The 13,943-nt window shown below is 42.3% G+C and overlaps 1 protein-coding gene across 18 annotated transcripts in view; it reads left to right on the forward strand.

Annotated features, from left to right (window-relative positions):
- Positions 1–13,943, forward strand: part of LOC100866640 (protein turtle) — a 103,784-nt gene continuing 89,841 nt past the window's right edge. For 17 of the 18 annotated variants that reach the window (XM_086903644.1, XM_086903651.1, XM_086903656.1 and 14 more), the window contains exon 1: positions 1–1,280. The gene's annotated coding sequence lies outside the window, so the exon portion shown is untranslated. Of the gene's footprint in view, positions 1,281–13,501; positions 13,674–13,943 lie in introns of those variants that run through there. The other variant, XM_086903647.1, reaches the window with a different exon arrangement.

Consider the following 13,943-nt stretch of genomic DNA (forward strand, 5'->3'; position numbering starts at 1 on the left):
TTCAACTTTTTATTAATAATTAAATAATTTATGGGTGACAATTTGGATCGTGATAAGATTTTTAACGCAAGTGTTCTCTATCCTTTCGTAGCCATTGATCAATGCGATCGCAGTGACGCGGTTGACAGTTTGCACGTAGTGACCAACCGCGATACTATGGTTGAACAGGGTTTGAGCGATCTCGCACGGTCGATGGACTCGCATAAATTAGAAGCGTTAATATGCGTTAGGACAATCCCATCTCGGTTATTGCCCAAGGGATCACATCGTAGCCTCGTATTCCTATCGTATTTCTGATTCCATCGCAATTTTGCACGATATCAATCATAATAATAAATTATTATATTTTTGGGTAGAAGCAATTAATAACGGCAAAGAAAGAATGATCCGTATAATTTTTATCACGTTTAATTGCTTTTTTGTTCTAGCGTTCGAATTTCTTTTTTCTTTTTTTCTTTTTTTTTTTTTTTTTTTTTTTCACAGAAAATTAATTTATTCGACGCTTTATTTCTTTCAAATAATAGCATTTCAGACGGTAAAAATATACGATATTTACGATATTATCAAAAATCGCGTGATTTATATACATTATTCGCACATTCGAAAATGAGTCTATGTAATTATGATGAAAAGAAGAAATAATTTACAGATTAATATATATGGATAATAAAAAAACATTAGGAATGAATTTGATTACGGCGGTTTGGTCGTAGCGTGTGTTGGCGATGCCGATGTCGCTGGTTCTGATTGGCCGAGTGGAACGCGGCGACAGCGCCTATTGGTTGGCGCGCGGAGGTGCGTTCGATAGCTTGGCTCGAACCTCCAGTACCCGGCAGAGCCTCGTACGGGAAACTACTTCGTTTATGTATCGTTAGAAGCTGCACCGAAACTGCAAACCGCGTGCCTACGTTACTTTTCGCCGTCCGTTCTTCTCGTTTTTTCCTTCCTGTGTCGGCCTTCTTTTTGTGAACACGGTGATCGACTCGTCTGGTTCTGTTTTTTACCCCATCGTATATTGGTTTCGTTAACCGTCGCACCAGAGTCAAGTTTGCGACGCCGTTGTTTTTTTCCGGCAGTCAAGTCAACGACGTGACTCTACGAATCTTCCGACCGCCGCCGGGTGTCGTTACGTGCTTTTATTGTGACTGAACTCTTTTGTGTTCCGCGAGCTTTCGTTTATCCAGTGCCCTTTTTGTTGCTTTTTAAGGATTTTTCTTCTACATTCTGCGAAATCGACTCTACGGGAGATTGCCTCTTCTCTATCGAGCTCATCGTTCCTGGTAAGTTTTTTTTTTTTTTTTTTTTTTTTTTATATTTAATTCTTTTCCCTATTGCCACTTCGTTGATCATTCTTCTTTTACGACGTTCTTTTTCCGTTTCTTATTTACATTTTGTATCGTATCCCTCGAATTTATCGCGTATTCATACGATGACGAGCGATTGTTTATAGCAGTAACGGAACAAGCGGAGTAAAAATATTTCAAGTATTTCTCAATTTTGGCGTGCTATTCGATCATGAACGATAGACCGATGTTTACGTTTTCGAAATCCCATTATGTAATTGATATGCGAGGTCAAGTAACATGAATTTTTCGATATCTATATACACGACAGTTATTTACTAACGCGCAAATATACATTTCTCAAAAATCGTGAACGTTTAATCTTACGGATTCGACGTAAAATCTGTACTCAAAGAAGTCGTAAATATTTGTCGACCTCGAAAGCATTTCACTCGAGACGTTTCTCAACGTCGTTACCGCTTCCGCGTTGACATTTGTCATGCTTCATTCAATATTTGACTTTTCCCGGCTACGATTCATACACACGAATTTTATTGGATGATTAAATCTACAATAAGAACGATGATCTTTATATATATATATATATATATATATATATATATATATATATATATATATAGAGAGAGAGAGAGAGACAATGCGGTTATCGAGTATTTGACGTATTCGAAAAAGGAGCTTTTTAAAAAAGTTTTATGATCGATACGATTGGTCTTTTAATTGCATAGGAACGCGGAAGTTTAAACTCTGTAGAATCTGATCGTACATTTCTTGTCGGTTCATCGAACCTTGTTCTCTAACGTAGTTCGTATACGTACTACGAGACTCGTACCTGTTCTCTCGTAAACTGTACTGTTTCGAGATTTAAACGCGTTCGTGGCGTGAGAGAATACCGGGATTTTCTGAATTTCGGGGATGTTTGTCGCGCACGTCGAAAAATAAGTCACCACGATAGCTTACAGTGAGGAATTGGACTAGTAACTCGCGAACGTTCTTTTTCTTTCCTTCCCACCACCTTGCGCCACCGAGGAATTCGCTTTCGAGAGAATACAAATCCCGTTGTTTTTCGCTATCTTTTATATTTTTCCATCTAAATGTTTAAATTTTTATCGCGGACAGATTTTTTTCTTTTTTCAAAGAATATGAAACTCGATTCTCGACGTTCTCTATACGTTTAAAATAAATTTTAATCTTTGCCGTATAATTCAATGATCTCGATGATTGACAAAAACTTGTTTTCTACAAATTTTTCTCTTCTTTTATTTATATTTTCCTCGCGCATACGCTATTGTAATAATTTTATCTTCGCCGAGTAGAAAATTGGTGAATGAAAAATATTCTTTTCCACGTAGGGAGGTGAATAGGTTCAGCTATCCCGTTTCCCATTACAGTTGTACGAATTATTTATAGAATATCGCTATATCTGCAATATGTAGATAACCACGCCGCATCGATATTGGTTTTACGTTGGCGAACCTTGCACATATACGTGTACATATATTTGTTTCGAATGCAAAGGGTTGTGCGAGAACCGTGTGTATCGAGCGAGACCGGTATTTCCTATAAATGTATACGTGCATCGAGCACGATCAATTTTAAGAATCTGGATGCGAGGCAACGAGAGGCATAAATTATTTTTTAACGAGATGGAAAGTTTTTCGATCGTCCGTTGTTGTAGATACGTTGTTTGCAGGATCATAAAGAAAAGATGGCGTTGGAAATAAAAACAAATGCGAGAAGCGAAACGTTTTTCATTTTCTTCTTTTTTTTTTTTTTTTTTTTTTTTCCACTTTACGATACTGGAAAGATGAAAACTTTTTTTTTTTTTGTTCAATCCTGTATACGTTCTCTTCGCGCGTATATCCGAGATCATACAGTCGGCATACACGATTACGATTTCGTTTAAATCGCGATTGTTCGGAATCGGTAAAAATCGGGCAACGAAGAAGTCTGAATAGTTGAAAGATCCACTTTAATCCTCGACTTCGTAATGGCAAACAATTAAAAGCGAGTAGAATTCTTCTCCGTGTTTCTCTCTAAGGTTTATTACTTGCCGTGGCAACGAAACAAAATACAGACAGAAACGCGTTATTAGAGGAAAAGAACGGAAAGGGAATTACTTTGGTGAGGGTAAGGCGTCCGGAAAAACGGAATTCGTTAAAGTTCCTTTTTTTTTTTTTTTTTTGTTGCGCGACAGGAAACTCAGATTATATCTTATTACACGTGAGAACTCTGTTGGCGCATTATCTTGCCGCGTATTTCAAGATTGTAATCGTATCCGTGAAATGCCGCGATAATTCGCGCTTCTGCATAATATTATCCACGTGAGAAAGTAAGGGAAGTTTATACACCTTTTTTTTTATATTATATACCTTTGATCGCGAGTGAGAAGGGGATACCTCGTTGTTTTTCTAAATTTAGAATTTAAAAAAAAAACGCAACGGTAAAAATAACGATCTCTTCTCCTTTTTTTAAACCGACCTTCTCTTTGTTCCCTTCTTCTTCCTTCCTTTCTTCCCGATACGTGGTGCGCTCTTATTCGTGGAATAGTTCGATTCCAATTTATCGATTCGCGATCGAAGAAGGCCTCGAGTTTAGGGCAGAGGGAAAGAGGTACGTGCAGAAAAGCGCGGCGGAGGAATTCAACGAAGCATAACCCTCGAGAAGGGTTACAAGAGGTGACTCGAGAGTGGCTCGTGGAGTGAATAGAGCAGCGGCGCGAGCAGGACTCGAAGAAGTTGCGGGAAACCTAATTCGAGGACGTACGTACCGATAGCGGAGACAAGGGCCTCATGCATATTCAGCGTATTTGTGGTCAGAACAGGCTGGTGGTAACTCATTGTGCTGGAAGGTCTCGGCATTTGCCTTACTACTCGCGCCAAGGGTTGGAACGGTGAAATTGGCGAGGGTCGGGCGTTCGTTACTCGAAACCGACGCGACAGGTGAAAGGGCTGTCCGTCTTTCTCCAACCGCACCTGGCCCATTTAATCTCACTTTGCTCCAAATTGCGACGGCCTTGGGATCTGTTTCCTCTACCTAACTTTTTCCCTCCCCCACCCCCCATTTATCCTTCGTCTTTCGCGTCCAAACTTTCGAAACGAAATTTCTTTCTTCTTCCCCTCTCGATTATTTCCATGGCTAATCAACCGAAATGTTTTTTTTCTCGAACAGTTTTTATAACTTTCTCCTTCTTCTGCTGCTGCGCGCAAATATGAAATTTACGTATCGACAGAGAGTGTTTATCGTTTCGAGGCTTGCCCTCTGGGGAAGATAGGATGGGGAGAGAGAGGAGGGGGAAGAAAAGGGAAGAAGCGTATACCGCGGCTCGCAAGAGTTTTGTTACGTTGCGAACGGCGTGTGGGAAAGCCCTGGGAGAAAGGAAACGGTCTTTTGTTATTTTCAGCGTCATTTCGTATTTCACAACGTTTGTTCCTTTGAAAAATGTTCCGATGGACCTCGTTGCCTCGTATTCTTTAAACCGTTACATCGATTCGACCAGCATTCTTCGATTTCTCCTTCCGCGAAGAATCTTTTTTCGCGCTCTTGCTTTTTCTTTTTCCCTCGACTTTGAGGGGAAAAAACGCGACTGTATTTCTATATTTCTTTCTCCCCATCTGGAATTCGAGTTTGCGAGTTATTTCAATCGAGTTTCGCCACCGAAAATTCTCTTCCGCTCGCATTTGGAATCCTTGACTAGTGTTTTGCATATGTTCTCCGTGCCGTGGATAATGCACAGCTGTCAGACCGCTATTTCCTTCGACCAAGGACAATTTTACACATTGCAGTCACGTAACCGCTTCTACTCGCCCGCCTCCCACCTGATTTTCGATTCTTCACTGCGCCCTTTCTCGAGGTCAAAATATCATTCGAATCCCTTCCAACCATTCCAACCATTTCCGCAACACGCCATTATCCGCCATTTCTCCAACTTATGCCGTTCCCCTTATCTCATCCCTTCTCAATCTTGCCCTTCCAAACATCCTAAAAATTCGAACGATAGCCCTCGTTTTACCTATCCACAACTTGTCACAATTTTTTCACAATGGAAATCTTATACATAAATATACATCTCGTTCAAATTGCAGGTTTTCCCGAAACCCGAACAGATTCGTACTTTGCAATTTGGTTTATTCTTTGTACGACAGGAGGCGATAGAATCGAAGAGGAAAGGAAGGTGGGCGGCGATGCGGGATACAGCAGAGATGGACGCATCGATTGATCGTTTTCTCCTCTACTTTCGCTCTCCCTCGTTCGATAATGGAGCATCGGATATCTCCTTCCCTTATATATCGCGCGCATAAATCGTGCGCGTAAATATTTGGATGCGTGCGAAATATTGGCAAAAGTGGCACGAGCACTTTGCGCGATTGGCCGCCGATCTACGAGAGAGAATGACGGGTCTTGGAGATCGAAACATTTTTCGAAAACTTTTGTTTATACCCGTTTGTTTGTTTCACCTGCTTGGGAAAAAGTTTGTGTAAATTCCAAAATTTCGTCCCTTTCTTCCCGAAATCGTTCATTCCCATTAATATTTCACGTTTCGTTTTCGTTCGCGATAATGGAGTTTCTCAGAGGCGGGGGTCCCAAAGGATCTTTTCAACGCTACGTCATTACGCTGCCACTGCTGCCATTTCATGAATATAATTTAAGTGTATGTGTATATATATATATATATTCCGTGCGAAATTACCCCGATAAATTAATTACGCGTCACGGAATGCAAATTTTTTTATCTGTAATTTATCGTGTAATAAAAATTTCTCTCGAATAGTTGTACTCGATACGAGCGTGACGAGATTCGACTTGATTATTATTGAAAATTGCTTTTTCTTCAATTTTGTAAACTATATTATCGAGTAGCACTTTTCCCGATTAAAGGAAGTCCGTGGATCATTTCGCTTCTTTCTTTTTATCTCCACGCGATAGATTTTCGTTGCAACGTGGTTCTTCCACATTTATCGGAAAACGATGGTAGGTTTTGGCGGTGAGTAATTTGGTTAGATGAAGTATGTTTCTCAGCCAATATCGAGGAGTGTACTATATTTTCCCTTTACCTCGACATTCTCTATTCGATATTCGAGGAATATTTCAACAGCTTATGCCCCCTTCTTCTCCCCTCTGTAGAAAGAATATAATACCAGTATCTATGAAATTCTCCCTATTCGAAGATGTTATTCGAAAAATCTCTTTGATGCTTTTCTTAAAAACTCGCGAATTATTTATTCATTTCCCCCTCTCTCTCTCGTCGCAATTTAACTAGATCAGAAATTATTGTTCATCCACGGTTAATCTTGGCTCGACCTGAAATTAAGCTGTAAACGAGCCGCTGCTACTAAATCGTTAAAGGAGGTTGTTGGAGAGTGCTTAGCGAAAACATTACGTAGTCGTGTCCCACAACGTGTTCCCAACGTTAATTTTAATCCGAATCGAATCGATTTCTTCTCCTGCGCGCGCGAAACACAGAGAAATAGAATATTCGAGTGGATGAACGAGTGGAAACGATACGATCGAAAGAAATGATGAGATTGGAAAAGCGATAATAGGTTTGGAGGAAGAGAACGAAGGCGTTGGAAAAATGATGCGTGGGAAAAATCAAGGCAAGAAGCAGGGGAAGAAAAAAGTCGTTAAACGGCACTTAAGTGGTGGTAGGCAGGCAGGGTGTGTAACATGGTACACCGTCGTGTTCAGGATGACTAACGATGAGTCGGGAGGGGAAAAAAATGAGGCCTGCTCCACGGTCCTTGGAGGGAAAAGACACCGCAAATTTACCGCGTGATAAAGAAAGAATAAATAACGGGGTTGGTAAAGTCCCCGAGGCGAAGGTAAAAAAAGTGGTCGAAATTTTCGTTTCGGACGGTTTTTTCCAATCAACGATGCCACCTGATAAATATCGATCGATAACAAAGTTACATATCGTTCCATATTCTTGGGAGCGGGGAAGCATAGAATGTTGGAATCGCGTCTAGCATCTTCGCGGAAACGTATCGATGCCGGGTCACCGGTCACGTATCTCGAGAAATACCTTTAATTCAAGTTTCTCATTTTGCAGCGAGTCGAACGAGGTGTATTCGACACGCGTGTAAACGTGACTAGACATTTCCCTTTGATTGCAGGCATTCAGGGCGTGCACTCTGATTTTTCCCAATTTTCCCAATTCAATACGTCGTCGTCGGTCCTTATTCACCGGAGAATACCGGTTTACGGATCCTGTTACGCGTTCTTGCGAGAGACAGGGAACGCGAGGAGGAGAACGACGCGTAATAATACTCGTGATTCGGTTAAACGTGTCAAACGAGAGGAATATGTTAAACGTTGAGAGAGAGAGAGAGAGAGAGAGAAAGGAAGGGAAGGGAAGCGCGAGAAGGGAATCGGAAAGACTCGACTTGATTGAACTCGCTCGCGACACTCGAGAAAGAAAACCACTTGAGGCAAAAGTTTCTTCGAATTTCAAATAATCCCGAATGGATCGCAATTTGTGGATTCCGAGTTTCAACTGGTTTGAAAAACTTTTTCTGCATCTCGGCTTTTCGCCACTCCAGAGATGCGTCCTTTCTTTCTTCCTTTCTTCCTTTTTTCCTTCCCCTCGTCGATTCGACCGTTTGCAGATAGATGTAACGCGCGATTTATAACGCGAGTGTCGTAAAACAGGATCGATATTCGAGGAAATTATTCGTCGTTATTCGGATCCCTTTGAGAATCCCTGTTCACGCTTCCTTTCTCTTTCTTTTCATCTCTGCGATATTTTCCGCCGTGAGAAGTAACTTTGACTTCTTTCTCGACTCTTGGATTCTTCTCGGCTGTTTTCCTTTTTTTATACGCGCCTTTTGTACCTTTCCGGCAAAGTGTCAAATACCTATAAGCCTCGTATATATCCTCGAGGGTGTGATTTTACCTGTATCGGAGAGACGGTTGGACCGATTCGGACAGTCAAAAGATTCCCTTTAAAGGTGTTAGCTGCACGAATAATCGGACACCCGACTCCGGCATCTCGAGCATGGATGAAATATCTGTCGAATTAATTCGATATCGAATAGCGTTGACGAATTTTTCCTTATTTACTTCCCGAGGGCGTAATTGTCTTTGTATCGCATTCTTCTCTCCCGATGCAGGAATTTACCACCGACTCTTGGCGCATCCGTTAATCTCGAGATCAACGGATTAAACTTGGTACACACACACACACACACAAGCACGAAAAGTACTCATAGACGCTATTGTACGCTATTCGCATGCTTCGCGATTATATCGCGTTTTGCTTTCCATTCCGGAATACAATTGAATTATTATTTATTCCACGATAATTTCTAACAACCGTGTTTACCGTTAGATCGTTACGGGGAGAATTGTGCTGTTCGACAGAGTTTCAAGCGTGATAATTCGAATTGAAGTAAAACGTCTCCCTTCGCTCTAGTTGCCTTTCGTCTTTGACGGAAACGAGCTCGCCATCGAGCCTCCGGCCATCCGTTAATCTCGAGATCAACGGATCAAAGTAACCTCTACTGTCCCGACTGTAACACCGGACATTCTCCTTCCTATTTTCTTTCCCCTTCCCATCATTTTCCTCCTCTCGTCTCGAATTTAACACCAAACTTTAACATTTTCCTCTGGAATACTCGTATCTCTCGCTTCCCTCCTCAATTCATTTTACCGAATCAACACGGAGGAGGAGGAGAACCGTATTTGGTGTTCGATAGTAATTACGTAGCTGAATGAAACGTTTCACTCATATATATACATATATATATAGCGGGTCGGGATTAAACGCGTGCCTCGGGCAGGTCGTGTTCGTCAAACGTTATCTCGCCGGCAAAGAAGTTTAATGAAACCGTGTTTTCCATCGCGGATGGAAATGCACGCGTTGCCGCGTAATAACGAGATTGCAACCGTACGAAATACTCTCGATTCGAAGATCGGACGTACACTTTATTCGAAAGAATGCCGCGAGATGTAATACCTTTCGGTCGTTCCTCCAACTCGTGTTTGTAAACATAGCAGCTTTCCTCCTAGTGGATACCTCCTTTTGCATAACTTCCTCTCGGACAGAGAAGAAGAGGAAACGTTTTGAGAGAAGGAGAGGATTTTGCCGAGGAAGAAAAAGGTAGAAGGCGCAGGTAGGGAGAGAGAGAGAGAGGAAGATGTTGGGCGGATCGGCGTTGGAGAGAATCGTGGGATGAGAGGCGCGCAGATGGAGCAAAGGGAGAACCTTGGTTCCGCGATGGTGGTAGGGATGGAACGTGGTTTGTTCACTTTCCCGAACGATCGCCTCGCTTCCTCAGGGCGCGGTCGTGACCTCCTCCTCCCGACAATTGTTCTAATCGCACGATTTCGTCGTTCCCATTATTTCTTCAAGTTTTTACCTGTCGTTGTTTCGCTCCAACTATCGTTCCTCGAAACTCTTTGAAGCTGAAGCAACCGGTAGGATCGCGAGCCAGTCGAGCACGAGTTTCTTTTTCGCGAGAGTTTCGTGCTTCAACGTGTTGAGCAGCGTCTCTAAACACGTAGTTAAAACGAAAGTTAAAATGAAAGATCGGGGAGACGGGAAGAGACGAGCGTCGCTTTTAAGGAGAATCGTTTTCGGGGAGAGAAACCGGTTTTTTTAAAAATCGTGCAAACTTGAAGGCAGCGATCCACCGGCGAAGAAACTGCATCTACCTGCTTCGTAGATGCCGTGTTATTAGGTGTAACGATCGTTTTCCGACGGGTGGAAGTTGTAACGGTCGTAACCCTTGGTGTTAAAGGAACATTGAAGGGCGGCCCGGTGGTGATGGCCACTCGTGGTCAGAATAGTCGAAACCTAACTTTGCAGAATTGGTGAGGCTGGTCACAGAGTTTCGAGCGGAAGGAAGGAAGCTGTCTTCGCGCTTGAACGCTTTTCGAAAGAGGGCCGCTTAAATAATCGTCCATCGTGAATGTTGCAGTTAACGAACGAATTGTGCGCGATGTTCTCCTCCTGTGTTTCTTTATCGCTTTCAAAATATCGTTTCCATATAATACGAACGTTTGATATAACGTTCTTTCCCCCCTCCCTGTTTTTTGTTTTTATTTTTCAAACGAAATCGTAGAAAGGGATTCGAACGATCAAACCCCGTCCGAAAATTTCGTCCGCTCGAAAAGCTGAAACGGTGATTAACAGTGGTTAACGATCGATGGATAGAAAGTTCATAGATCGTATTACGAGTTTCGATAGCGGTTTCCTTGTGCTTTTATCGCGCGTGCTCCAATCTTCGACTTTGAATCTTTCTCAATGGGTATCGTCTCGTTAAAAATTAACTTTCGTCCCTCTCGATCGAAAATATGAGAAAAAAATGGGAGGAGAAAGATGGAGGTTTTTATTCGAAACGTGGAAAGTTGCGTTATCGATAAGTAAGATCGGATCGAATTATCCCGTTTTCGTATTAACAGCGAATTGATTCTTGGACGAGTCGAACGCGAAGCGAGTCGGAGCCGAGACACGTCCAAGGTGAACCAGTGTTCGAAGAGCAGCGCCGCGAATACCTAGAGGTACTCTACATACTTACTTCGTTGCATGTCGCGCGTAAACCTTAAGTCTCTGTTACGATTTGTATATCCGATCGATATATATATATATATATATATATGTGTGTGTGTATCGATTGGTCTACACGAATTCCCCAGCGGAGATTACGATTAAAATTAGATGGTTGGAAAGTATCGGTTAGGCATTGTCCTCTGATTTATCGATGCTTCCGATATATACTATATATATATATATATTCGACGCATAATGACTGGCGTTACGGATGTCGTGGTTGGTGAAAAGATATTGGCCTATCGAAACTTATGATCCTCCTGAGACCGACAAAGGTAGTATTTGGTAGTTGCAGAACCTCGGCAAATATCCCTTTCGGACGATTTATCACGGCCCCAGTTTCCGTACTTTGAAGACCAATTTTGAAGTTTTCTCCGCATCTTGCGGATTATTCTTCGAAAAACCAGTTCCCTCGTAAATCCTCCCGTACACGAGAATGTCGTGGACATGTTATATTTCTCCACGGATATACGGTTGAAGAAACGAATCCAGTTTTCTTTTTTTCTCCCTTTTTTTTTTTTTTTTTTTTTTTTTTTACCGCTTCGATCATCCGGGTCGGTTGCACAAAGGAAAGAATTCGAAGCAGAAGAAAGAATTTTCCGAGCAGAGGAGGAGGAAGAAGGGAATGAAATTTTTGCGTAAGAAAAATTATTTCGCGTCGCGTCGATCCAGCGGAACAAAAAGATCGCGATCAGATCATTTCCGGACAGATCGGGAACGATTTACGAGTGTATAAATCTTTCCCCGGGGGAGATTCTCGCGATGGACAGGCAACGAACCGTGTGATAGGATGCGAGCGGGCAGAGAGAAAAGGAAATAGCGTTTCCCAACGATTTCCAGACGACGATTCGACGACGAGGCAGGTACACACCCGTTATAAATTCGTGTGTCCCGCTCTACTCTCGCTGCACCTGCACCTGCATTATCCGTCGTAGCACAGCTGTGAGCGCAGCGCCAGCGCCGCCGATAAATCGAGTTGTAAGTAATGGCCGATCGAGGCCGCGCTTCCCTGCTCTCTGGGAAAATAAAAGGAGGCTAACCCTCCCTTTCCCCCTATCGTACACCTTCGATTTCCCTTCCTTTTCGATACATCGTGTGTCCCTTCTTCCTCCCCTTCCCCTTACTTTTCAATTTCCAAACCTTCGAAATTTCTCCCGCTTCACATTTTACTCTGGTAGTAAAAAGTTCTCCGTTCGAGAATAAAATCTTTCTAATTCGTCGCTCGTTTCAGAAAATTATCCTTTCCAAATATTCGTAACGAAATTATCGTTGTGTTCGATGGATACGTGTGGGAATGGAACGTGAACCATTTATCGATGGTTAGTTTCTTTTTCAGCTTTTTTCTCCTCCCCTTCCTCGTGGTGTTGTGCCACACTCGTCCCATTGACCATCGGTAATTATGAGAACAGCGGAGAGGTTATCGCGTCAATGAAAGCGGCGTTTGTTCGCGACTTGGCCGGAGGACGTAGCAATCAGCGTTTTAAAGAGAATTTCCGGGGTACACGATGACGACGACGACGACGACGACGACGACGACGTGACGCACGGAAAATTACGAAAGCGGTTATAATATTTTCTTCGATCGAGATGATGGAACAGGACGAGTTGGTGGCAAGCGACGTTCGAAGGATCGTTTCGTTCAATTTGTACGAAACGTCGACCTGGTTGCCGCTACGTCATATTTTAATTAGCAGAATGCCGGTAGAATTACCACGAATCGCTCTGCAAATACCTATTATTCCGAGCATCGGCGTCAACAGCTGCAATTAATGTGGCGCAAATATTTAGACCCGTTTGCGGTTTCGATTGTACATCGGTTACAGGTCTGTTTTCCATCCGTCTGTTTTCAACGTATTTTCTCTCCGTCGTTCTTTAAAATCACTTTTAACGCCTTTTAACGCGAGTTTTTCCAATCGGGCAAAGTAGCAACTCGAGATGATAAGATCGAATGTCTTATCTCCGTTTTTCAAAGTAAATAAATTCCCTAATATTATTTCCTAACGAAGAAACAAAGGATTGAGGAACCTATTCGATACCGCGCTCTTATTAATCCAGAGATAAAGAAATCCAGCTTAAATAAAGAGTTGCCGCGTGAAGGATTAAAAAAGGGGAAATTTGCGAATGGAAGAGTTTTTCGAAAGAACGAAACTATTTTCAGTACTCTACGCGACGAATCAACCGTAGTCGTCTCTTAAATCGCTTCTCGACGATAGCGTTAGTTAAACGACGTTAACGATATAAACGCACCGCGCGTGGGACGTTATAATAATTTGCGTACCGTGCTCGATCAAACTGTCATATATGTAATCGACCGCTATTTGTCGCTATTTGTTCGCAGAAACTTGATTTCGATAAACTCTTGTCAACCCTTTCTCACGTATCTTTCCCCTATTTTTCGTCGAAAGTCTGAAAAGCGTCGAACGCGTCGAAATCCCGTTCGAACAATCGTCGAATTAATTCGAAACGAAGTAACGCATGGGTTGCTATGGAAAGTAAAGTAATTTCATTTTTTCACACGAGTGTCGCTAGTCGAACGTTTATATCCAGCCAACTTCGTTCTAGAGTAAGAATTATTGGATTGTTCGAAAAGTAATTTCATTTTTTCACACGAGTGTCGCTAGTCGAACGTTTAGCCAGCCAACTTCATTCTAAACCGCGTTGCGTTACATATTGTGTGTTGAGAGTTGGTTTGTTTGTAAGAAAAATTCGTTCGATTCTGTTTGCAATTGTGTTTCTCGTGCGCGATAACAAAGATGGAAGATCGAGAGGAGCATTTTCGACATATTTTACCCTTTTATTTTACCGAAAAGAATGCTGTTCAGGTGAGAGAAAAGTTACGCGAAGTCTATGAGGGAAAAGGATGCGTTTCGGTGGAAGCAGACGAGGACAATAAATAAACGCACCGATCGAAGCAAACCGACGAACAACTATTCGAGAAATCGCTACGAGATCGAATTCGCGGAAAAATTATTTTCAACGGGAAATGAAAGATCCGATCCCGCAGTTACAATAATATCGCGAGATTTGGCGAGCGCAGATTTATAGGGAGAATCGTTGCCGAGCAAACTATTCCCGAACAAAATCCCGATAGA

This window comes from Apis florea, unplaced genomic scaffold (genome assembly GCF_048593485.1).
Source record: "Apis florea isolate Af1SG1 unplaced genomic scaffold, ASM4859348v1 contig_2293_pilon, whole genome shotgun sequence".
Lineage (NCBI taxonomy): Eukaryota > Metazoa > Arthropoda > Insecta > Hymenoptera > Apidae > Apis > Apis florea.